A 9,721-nucleotide genomic window follows, 5' to 3' on the forward strand; every position below is an offset into this window, starting at 1 on the left:
GGTCACGTTGATGTTAATGGATGTGAACAGGGCTGTATGCCAAAGGACAGTATTATTCCATCCTCTTCTATCTTGTTGTCTTTGGTGTTCAAGAATTCTTGGATGGAGTAACTGAAGTGGCGTGAGTCTTCGACTTGGTGTTTTAGTCTTCAGTGGAGGTCTTTGACTAGTCTGTATATTGGTGTTCCCAGTGGTGAGACTGTGGCCTGAGGGGAGCTCCTGGTTTGAAGAGGAGGAGAACAGCAACAAAGTGCCATTCCTAGATGTCACAGTAGGGCGAACAGTCAATGGGGAACTTCAAACTAGCGTCGACAGAAAAACAACACACGCAAACCAAATACTTAACCACAGAAGCAATCATCCCAACACCCACAAACGAGTGAACAATCCTCACTCTCTCCGCGGAGCAGGTAAGGGCTGTTTGGCACTGTCTGTTTGTAGACGCGGTTACGTTTGTTTCACGGTTTAACTTTAAATATCTTTTTCGAAAAAAGCGCGGAGCGAACCCGGAAGCTGGTGTAGCGCAAACTTACCTGGGTAGTTTTTTTCCCAATATAGGCGCGCAGGAGAAGAAAAACCTACCCAGGTTAGCTTGCGCTACACCAGCTTCCGGGTCCACTCCGCGCTTTTTTCCAATAAAGGCGCGCAGGAGAGTCCTGGAGGTGTGATTTGACTCTCCTGTCTCCCCAATGTTATAGAGATCGCATCGGGAGCAATGGACACAGAAACTTACATTGATGGATACAAGAAAAATTAAATTTAAACTGTAAAACACACGTAACCGCGTCTGCAAACAGACACTGCCAAGCAGCCCCGACCTGCTCCGTCGAGAGAGTGAAGACTGTTCACTCGTTTGTAGCTGCAGGAGCAATCATCCCAACACATACAAACAAATCTGCATCAGGATGCGATTTGAACGAGCTACATCACACTGCAGCACCCAGGTACGGTGAAGATCAATAAACAACTGTAAAGCGCATTTCAGAAGAATGGACAGCCCGTAGGCCAGCTAAAAACAGCTTCCCTGACCGGGAATCGAACCCGGGCCGCGGCGGTGAGAGCGCCAAATCCTAACCACTAGACCACCAGGGAGACATAAAGCCATCCTTGTCGCTCTGCTGAAAATGGCCTCGCTGCCCGGGAATCGAACCTGGGCTGCAGCAGTAAGAAGACTTTCACCGGTGCATCCATCAATGTAACTTTTTTGTGTCCATTGCTCCCGATGCGATCTCTATAACATTGGGGAGACTTAGAGTCAAGTCACATCTGCGGGACTCTCCTGCGCGCCTTTATTGCAAAAAAGCGCGGAGTGGACCCGGAAGCTGGTGTAGCGCAAGCTAACCTGGGTAGGTCTTTCTTCCTACAAATGCTCCCGATGCGATCGCGTGAACATTGGGGAGACTTAGAGTCAAGTCACATCTGCGGGACTCTCCTGCGCGCCTTTATTGGAAAAAAGCGCGGAGTGGACCCGGAAGCTGGTGTAGCGCAAGCTAACCTGGGTAGGTCTTTCTTCCTACAAATGCGCGCAGGGGAGTCCCGGAGATGTGACTTGACTCTCCTGTCTCCCCAATGTTATAGAGATCGCATCGGGAGCAATGGACACAGAAACTTACATTGATGGATACAAGAAAAATTAAATTTAAACTGTAAAACACACGTAACCGCGTCTACAAACAGACACTGCCAAGCAGCCCCGACCTGCTCCGTCGAGAGAGTGAAGACTGTTCACTCGTTTGTAGCTGCAGGAGCAATCATCCCAACACATACAAACAAATCTGCATCAGGATGCGATTTGAACGAGCTACATCACACTGCAGCACCCAGGTACGGTGAAGATCAATAAACAACTGTAAAGCGCATTTCAGAAGAATGGACAGCCCGTAGGCCAGCTAAAAACAGCTTCCCTGACCGGGAATCGAACCCGGGCCGCGGCGGTGAGAGCGCCAAATCCTAACCACTAGACCACCAGGGAGACATAAAGCCATCCTTGTAGCTCTGCTGAAAATGGCCTCGCTGCCCGGGAATCGAACCTGGGCTGCAGCAGTAAGAAGACTTTCACCGGTGCATCCATCAAGGTAACTTTTTTGTGTCCATTGCTCCCGATGCGATCGCGTGAACATTGGGGAGACTTAGAGTCAAGTCACATCTGCGGGACTCTCCTGCGCGCCTTTATTGCAAAAAAGCGCGGAGTGGACCCGGAAGCTGGTGTAGCGCAAGCTAACCTGGGTAGGTCTTTCTTCCTATAAATGCGCGCAGGAGAGTCCCGGAGATGTGACTTGACTCTCCTGTCTCCCCAATGTTATAGAGATCGCATCGGGAGCAATGGACACAGAAACTTACATTGATGGATACAAGAAAAATTAAATTTAAACTGTAAAACACACGTAACCGCGTCTACAAACAGACACTGCCAAGCAGCCCCGACCTGCTCCGTCGAGAGAGTGAAGACTGTTCACTCGTTTGTAGCTGCAGGAGCAATCATCCCAACACATACAAACAAATCTGCATCAGGATGCGATTTGAACGAGCTACATCACACTGCAGCACCCAGGTACGGTGAAGATCAATAAACAACTGTGAAGCGCATTTCAGAAGAATGGACAGCCCGTAGGCCAGCTAAAAACAGATTCCCTGACCGGGAATCGAACCCGGGCCGCGGCGGTGAGAGCGCCAAATCCTAACCACTAGACCACCAGGGAGACATAAAGCCATCCTTGTAGCTCTGCTGAAAATGGCCTCGCTGCCCGGGAATCGAACCTGGGCTGCAGCAGTAAGAAGACTTTCACCGGTGCATCCATCAAGGTAACTTTTTTGTGTCCATTGCTCCCGATGCGATCGCGTGAACATTGGGGAGACTTAGAGTCAAGTCACATCTGCGGGACTCTCCTGCGCGCCTTTATTGCAAAAAAGCGCGGAGTGGACCCGGAAGCTGGTGTAGCGCAAGCTAACCTGGGTAGGTCTTTCTTCCTACAAATGCTCCCGATGCGATCGCGTGAACATTGGGGAGACTTAGAGTCAAGTCACATCTGCGGGACTCTCCTGCGCGCCTTTATTGCAGAAAGGCGCGGAGTGGACCCGGAAGCTGGTGTAGCGCAAGCTAACCTGGGTAGGTCTTTCTTCCTATAATTGCGCGCAGGAGAGTCCCGGAGATGTGACTTGACTCTCCTGTCTCCCCAATGTTATAGAGATCGCATCGGGAGCAATGGACACAGAAACTTACATTGATGGATACAAGAAAAATTAAATTTAAACTGTAAAACACACGTAACCGCGTCTACAAACAGACACTGCCAAGCAGCCCCGACCTGCTCCGTCGAGAGAGTGAAGACTGTTCACTCGTTTGTAGCTGCAGGAGCAATCATCCCAACACATACAAACAAATCTGCATCAGGATGCGATTTGAACGAGCTACATCACACTGCAGCACCCAGGTACGGTGAAGATCAATAAACAACTGTAAAGCGCATTTCAGAAGAATGGACAGCCCGTAGGCCAGCTAAAAACAGCTTCCCTGACCGGGAATCGAACCCGGGCCGCGGCGGTGAGAGCGCCAAATCCTAACCACTAGACCACCAGGGAGACATAAAGCCATCCTTGTAGCTCTGCTGAAAATGGCCTCGCTGCCCGGGAATCGAACCTGGGCTGCAGCAGTAAGAAGACTTTCACCGGTGCATCCATCAAGGTAACTTTTTTGTGTCCATTGCTCCCGATGCGATCGCGTGAACATTGGGGAGACTTAGAGTCAAGTCACATCTGCGGGACTCTCCTGCGCGCCTTTATTGCAAAAAAGCGCGGAGTGGACCCGGAAGCTGGTGTAGCGCAAGCTAACCTGGGTAGGTCTTTCTTCCTATAAATGCGCGCAGGAGAGTCCCGGAGATGTGACTTGACTCTCCTGTCTCCCCAATGTTATAGAGATCGCATCGGGAGCAATGGACACAGAAACTTACATTGATGGATACAAGAAAAATTAAATTTAAACTGTAAAACACACGTAACCGCGTCTACAAACAGACACTGCCAAGCAGCCCCGACCTGCTCCGTCGAGAGAGTGAAGACTGTTCACTCGTTTGTAGCTGCAGGAGCAATCATCCCAACACATACAAACAAATCTGCATCAGGATGCGATTTGAACGAGCTACATCACACTGCAGCACCCAGGTACGGTGAAGATCAATAAACAACTGTAAAGCGCATTTCAGAAGAATGGACAGCCCGTAGGCCAGCTAAAAACAGCTTCCCTGACCGGGAATCGAACCCGGGCCGCGGCGGTGAGAGCGCCAAATCCTAACCACTAGACCACCAGGGAGACATAAAGCCATCCTTGTAGCTCTGCTGAAAATGGCCTCGCTGCCCGGGAATCGAACCTGGGCTGCAGCAGTAAGAAGACTTTCACCGGTGCATCCATCAAGGTAACTTTTTTGTGTCCATTGCTCCCGATGCGATCGCGTGAACATTGGGGAGACTTAGAGTCAAGTCACATCTGCGGGACTCTCCTGCGCGCCTTTATTGCAGAAAGGCGCGGAGTGGACCCGGAAGCTGGTGTAGCGCAAGCTAACCTGGGTAGGTCTTTCTTCCTATAATTGCGCGCAGGAGAGTCCCGGAGATGTGACTTGACTCTCCTGTCTCCCCAATGTTATAGAGATCGCATCGGGAGCAATGGACACAGAAACTTACATTGATGGATACAAGAAAAATTAAATTTAAACTGTAAAACACACGTAACCGCGTCTACAAACAGACACTGCCAAGCAGCCCCGACCTGCTCCGTCGAGAGAGTGAAGACTGTTCACTCGTTTGTAGCTGCAGGAGCAATCATCCCAACACATACAAACAAATCTGCATCAGGATGCGATTTGAACGAGCTACATCACACTGCAGCACCCAGGTACGGTGAAGATCAATAAACAACTGTAAAGCGCATTTCAGAAGAATGGACAGCCCGTAGGCCAGCTAAAAACAGCTTCCCTGACCGGGAATCGAACCCGGGCCGCGGCGGTGAGAGCGCCAAATCCTAACCACTAGACCACCAGGGAGACATAAAGCCATCCTTGTAGCTCTGCTGAAAATGGCCTCGCTGCCCGGGAATCGAACCTGGGCTGCAGCAGTAAGAAGACTTTCACCGGTGCATCCATCAAGGTAACTTTTTTGTGTCCATTGCTCCCGATGCGATCGCGTGAACATTGGGGAGACTTAGAGTCAAGTCACATCTGCGGGACTCTCCTGCGCGCCTTTATTGCAGAAAGGCGCGGAGTGGACCCGGAAGCTGGTGTAGCGCAAGCTAACCTGGGTAGGTCTTTCTTCCTATAATTGCGCGCAGGAGAGTCCCGGAGATGTGACTTGACTCTCCTGTCTCCCCAATGTTATAGAGATCGCATCGGGAGCAATGGACACAGAAACTTACATTGATGGATACAAGAAAAATTAAATTTAAACTGTAAAACACACGTAACCGCGTCTACAAACAGACACTGCCAAGCAGCCCCGACCTGCTCCGTCGAGAGAGTGAAGACTGTTCACTCGTTTGTAGCTGCAGGAGCAATCATCCCAACACATACAAACAAATCTGCATCAGGATGCGATTTGAACGAGCTACATCACACTGCAGCACCCAGGTACGGTGAAGATCAATAAACAACTGTAAAGCGCATTTCAGAAGAATGGACAGCCCGTAGGCCAGCTAAAAACAGCTTCCCTGACCGGGAATCGAACCCGGGCCGCGGCGGTGAGAGCGCCAAATCCTAACCACTAGACCACCAGGGAGACATAAAGCCATCCTTGTAGCTCTGCTGAAAATGGCCTCGCTGCCCGGGAATCGAACCTGGGCTGCAGCAGTAAGAAGACTTTCACCGGTGCATCCATCAAGGTAACTTTTTTGTGTCCATTGCTCCCGATGCGATCGCGTGAACATTGGGGAGACTTAGAGTCAAGTCACATCTGCGGGACTCTCCTGCGCGCCTTTATTGCAGAAAGGCGCGGAGTGGACCCGGAAGCTGGTGTAGCGCAAGCTAACCTGGGTAGGTCTTTCTTCCTATAATTGCGCGCAGGAGAGTCCCGGAGATGTGACTTGACTCTCCTGTCTCCCCAATGTTATAGAGATCGCATCGGGAGCAATGGACACAGAAACTTACATTGATGGATACAAGAAAAATTAAATTTAAACTGTAAAACACACGTAACCGCGTCTACAAACAGACACTGCCAAGCAGCCCCGACCTGCTCCGTCGAGAGAGTGAAGACTGTTCACTCGTTTGTAGCTGCAGGAGCAATCATCCCAACACATACAAACAAATCTGCATCAGGATGCGATTTGAACGAGCTACATCACACTGCAGCACCCAGGTACGGTGAAGATCAATAAACAACTGTAAAGCGCATTTCAGAAGAATGGACAGCCCGTAGGCCAGCTAAAAACAGCTTCCCTGACCGGGAATCGAACCCGGGCCGCGGCGGTGAGAGCGCCAAATGCTAACCACTAGACCACCAGGGAGACATAAAGCCATCCTTGTAGCTCTGCTGAAAATGGCCTCGCTGCCCGGGAATCGAACCTGGGCTGCAGCAGTAAGAAGACTTTCACCGGTGCATCCATCAAGGTAACTTTTTTGTGTCCATTGCTCCCGATGCGATCGCGTGAACATTGGGGAGACTTAGAGTCAAGTCACATCTGCGGGACTCTCCTGCGCGCCTTTATTGCAGAAAGGCGCGGAGTGGACCCGGAAGCTGGTGTAGCGCAAGCTAACCTGGGTAGGTCTTTCTTCCTATAATTGCGCGCAGGAGAGTCCCGGAGATGTGACTTGACTCTCCTGTCTCCCCAATGTTATAGAGATCGCATCGGGAGCAATGGACACAGAAACTTACATTGATGGATACAAGAAAAATTAAATTTAAACTGTAAAACACACGTAACCGCGTCTACAAACAGACACTGCCAAGCAGCCCCGACCTGCTCCGTCGAGAGAGTGAAGACTGTTCACTCGTTTGTAGCTGCAGGAGCAATCATCCCAACACATACAAACAAATCTGCATCAGGATGCGATTTGAACGAGCTACATCACACTGCAGCACCCAGGTACGGTGAAGATCAATAAACAACTGTAAAGCGCATTTCAGAAGAATGGACAGCCCGTAGGCCAGCTAAAAACAGCTTCCCTGACCGGGAATCGAACCCGGGCCGCGGCGGTGAGAGCGCCAAATCCTAACCACTAGACCACCAGGGAGACATAAAGCCATCCTTGTAGCTCTGCTGAAAATGGCCTCGCTGCCCGGGAATCGAACCTGGGCTGCAGCAGTAAGAAGACTTTCACCGGTGTATCCATCAAGGTAACTTTTTTGTGTCCATTGCTCCCGATGCGATCGCGTGAACATTGGGGAGACTTAGAGTCAAGTCACATCTGCGGGACTCTCCTGCGCGCCTTTATTGCAGAAAGGCGCGGAGTGGACCCGGAAGCTGGTGTAGCGCAAGCTAACCTGGGTAGGTCTTTCTTCCTATAATTGCGCGCAGGAGAGTCCCGGAGATGTGACTTGACTCTCCTGTCTCCCCAATGTTATAGAGATCGCATCGGGAGCAATGGACACAGAAACTTACATTGATGGATACAAGAAAAATTAAATTTAAACTGTAAAACACACGTAACCGCGTCTACAAACAGACACTGCCAAGCAGCCCCGACCTGCTCCGTCGAGAGAGTGAAGACTGTTCACTCGTTTGTAGCTGCAGGAGCAATCATCCCAACACATACAAACAAATCTGCATCAGGATGCGATTTGAACGAGCTACATCACACTGCAGCACCCAGGTACGGTGAAGATCAATAAACAACTGTAAAGCGCATTTCAGAAGAATGGACAGCCCGTAGGCCAGCTAAAAACAGCTTCCCTGACCGGGAATCGAACCCGGGCCGCGGCGGTGAGAGCGCCAAATCCTAACCACTAGACCACCAGGGAGACATAAAGCCATCCTTGTAGCTCTGCTGAAAATGGCCTCGCTGCCCGGGAATCGAACCTGGGCTGCAGCAGTAAGAAGACTTTCACCGGTGCATCCATCAAGGTAACTTTTTTGTGTCCATTGTGTCCATCAAGCTAACCTGGGTAGGTCTTTCTTCCTATAAATGCGCGCAGGAGAGTAACCCGAGGCACTACAGGGGTAGTCCCTCCCACCCACCCTCCTCCTCTAACCTTATAATAAGATCCGTTATGGTAAGCTGCATTTTGCTTGTTCTATTCTTCAGACCTAGTTTTTTTTAAAGGTTACTTTTAGAGGGATGGCAGCGAAGACAGTGCAATGTTCCTCTTGCAACATGTTTGAGCTGAGGGATGCCATGGTCGTCCCTGCAGATTACACTTGCAGGAAGTGCACCCATCTCCAGCTCCTCCAAGACCGTCTTCGGGAACGGGAGCTGGAGTTGGATGAAATTAGAATCATTCAGGAGGCAGAGGGGGTCATGGATCGGAGCTTTAGGGAAGTAGCAACTCCAAAGATTGCAGACAGATGGGTGATAGTGAGGGGTACTTGGAGATAGCAGCCAGTGCAGCGACCCCTTGCGGTCGTTCCCCTGAAGAACAAGTGTATCATTTTGGATACTTGTAGTGGGGGACGACTTACCAGGGGTAAGCAGTGGGGTTCAGGCCTCTGGCACGGAGCCTGTTCCCAATGCTCAGAAGGGAAGGTTGGAAAAGAGCAGAGCAATAGTTATTGAGGACTCGATAGTTTGGGGCACAGACATGTGGTTTTGTGGGGACGAGAGAGACTCACGATTGGTATGTTGCCTCCAGGTGCGTGATGTCTCTGATCGTGTTTTCCGGCTCCTTAAGGGGGTCGGAGAGCAGCCCGAAGTCATGGTCCACATTGGCACCAACGACATAGATAGGAAGAGGGATGAGGATGTTATGCATACTTTCAGGGAGTTAGGTTGGAAGCGCAGAGTTAGAACAAACAGAGTTGTTGTCTCTGGTTTGTTACCCATGCCACTTGATCGCGAGTTGAGTAATAGTGAGAGAGAACAGATAAATGCGTAGCTACAGGGATGGTGCAGGAGGGAGGGATTCCGGTATCTGGATAACTGGGGTTCTTTCTGGGGAAGGTGGGACCTCTATAAACAGGATGGTCTACACCTTAACCTGAGGGGCACCAGTATCCTTGGTGGGACGTTTGCTAGTGCTCTTTGGGGTGGGGGGTTAAACTAACTCTGCAGGGGCATGGGAACCTAGACTGTAGCTTTAGGGTGCAGGACCTTGAGTGTAGGGAGGTTAGGAACATGGCATCAATCTCGAAGGAGGATGCCTCTAAACAGGAACGTGACTTGAAGTGTATATACTTCAATGCGAGAAGTATACGAAATAAGATAGGTGAACTTGCAGCGTGGGTTGGGACCCGGGATTTCGATGTTGTGGCTATTACGGAGACATGGGTAGAACAGGGACAGAATTGGCTGTTGCAGGTTCCAGTGTTTAAATGTTTTAGTAGGGTCAGAGGTGGGGGTAAAAGAGGGGAAGGTGTGGCACTGCTTGTCAAGGATAGTATTACAGCGGTGGAAAGACGATGGATGAAAACTCGCCATCTGAGGTAGTTTGGGCTGAGGTTAGAAATCGGAAAAGTGAGGTCACCCTGTTAGGAGTTTTCTGCAGGCCTAATAGCCCTAGAGACGTAGAAGAAAGGATTGCAAGGGTGATTCAGGAGAAGAGTGAAAGTAATAGGGTGGTTGTTATGGTGGACTTTAACTTTCCA

At 50.3% G+C, this 9,721-nt stretch overlaps 10 non-coding genes across 10 annotated transcripts; all 10 read right to left on the minus strand.

Moving 5' to 3' along the window:
• Positions 1-1,020: 1,020 nt before the first annotated feature.
• On the minus strand, positions 1,021-1,092 carry trnae-cuc (transfer RNA glutamic acid (anticodon CUC)). Its single transcript has one exon. It is a non-coding gene; the product is annotated as a tRNA-Glu (tRNA).
• Positions 1,093-1,900: 808 nt separating this feature from the next.
• On the minus strand, positions 1,901-1,972 carry trnae-cuc (transfer RNA glutamic acid (anticodon CUC)). The gene has a single exon. It is a non-coding gene; the product is annotated as a tRNA-Glu (tRNA).
• A 655-nt stretch (positions 1,973-2,627) lies between these two features.
• trnae-cuc (transfer RNA glutamic acid (anticodon CUC)) lies at positions 2,628-2,699 on the minus strand. Its single transcript has one exon. It is a non-coding gene; the product is annotated as a tRNA-Glu (tRNA).
• Positions 2,700-3,507: 808 nt separating this feature from the next.
• Positions 3,508-3,579, minus strand: trnae-cuc (transfer RNA glutamic acid (anticodon CUC)). The gene has a single exon. It is a non-coding gene; the product is annotated as a tRNA-Glu (tRNA).
• Positions 3,580-4,234: 655 nt separating this feature from the next.
• On the minus strand, positions 4,235-4,306 carry trnae-cuc (transfer RNA glutamic acid (anticodon CUC)). The gene has a single exon. It is a non-coding gene; the product is annotated as a tRNA-Glu (tRNA).
• A 655-nt stretch (positions 4,307-4,961) lies between these two features.
• Positions 4,962-5,033, minus strand: trnae-cuc (transfer RNA glutamic acid (anticodon CUC)). The gene has a single exon. It is a non-coding gene; the product is annotated as a tRNA-Glu (tRNA).
• Positions 5,034-5,688: 655 nt separating this feature from the next.
• trnae-cuc (transfer RNA glutamic acid (anticodon CUC)) lies at positions 5,689-5,760 on the minus strand. The gene has a single exon. It is a non-coding gene; the product is annotated as a tRNA-Glu (tRNA).
• A 655-nt stretch (positions 5,761-6,415) lies between these two features.
• Positions 6,416-6,487, minus strand: trnae-cuc (transfer RNA glutamic acid (anticodon CUC)). Its single transcript has one exon. It is a non-coding gene; the product is annotated as a tRNA-Glu (tRNA).
• Positions 6,488-7,142: 655 nt separating this feature from the next.
• On the minus strand, positions 7,143-7,214 carry trnae-cuc (transfer RNA glutamic acid (anticodon CUC)). Its single transcript has one exon. It is a non-coding gene; the product is annotated as a tRNA-Glu (tRNA).
• A 655-nt stretch (positions 7,215-7,869) lies between these two features.
• On the minus strand, positions 7,870-7,941 carry trnae-cuc (transfer RNA glutamic acid (anticodon CUC)). Its single transcript has one exon. It is a non-coding gene; the product is annotated as a tRNA-Glu (tRNA).
• Between the last annotated feature and the right edge of the window lie 1,780 nt (positions 7,942-9,721).

This window comes from Hemiscyllium ocellatum (genome assembly GCF_020745735.1).
Source record: "Hemiscyllium ocellatum isolate sHemOce1 chromosome 27 unlocalized genomic scaffold, sHemOce1.pat.X.cur. SUPER_27_unloc_16, whole genome shotgun sequence".
NCBI lineage: Eukaryota > Metazoa > Chordata > Chondrichthyes > Orectolobiformes > Hemiscylliidae > Hemiscyllium > Hemiscyllium ocellatum.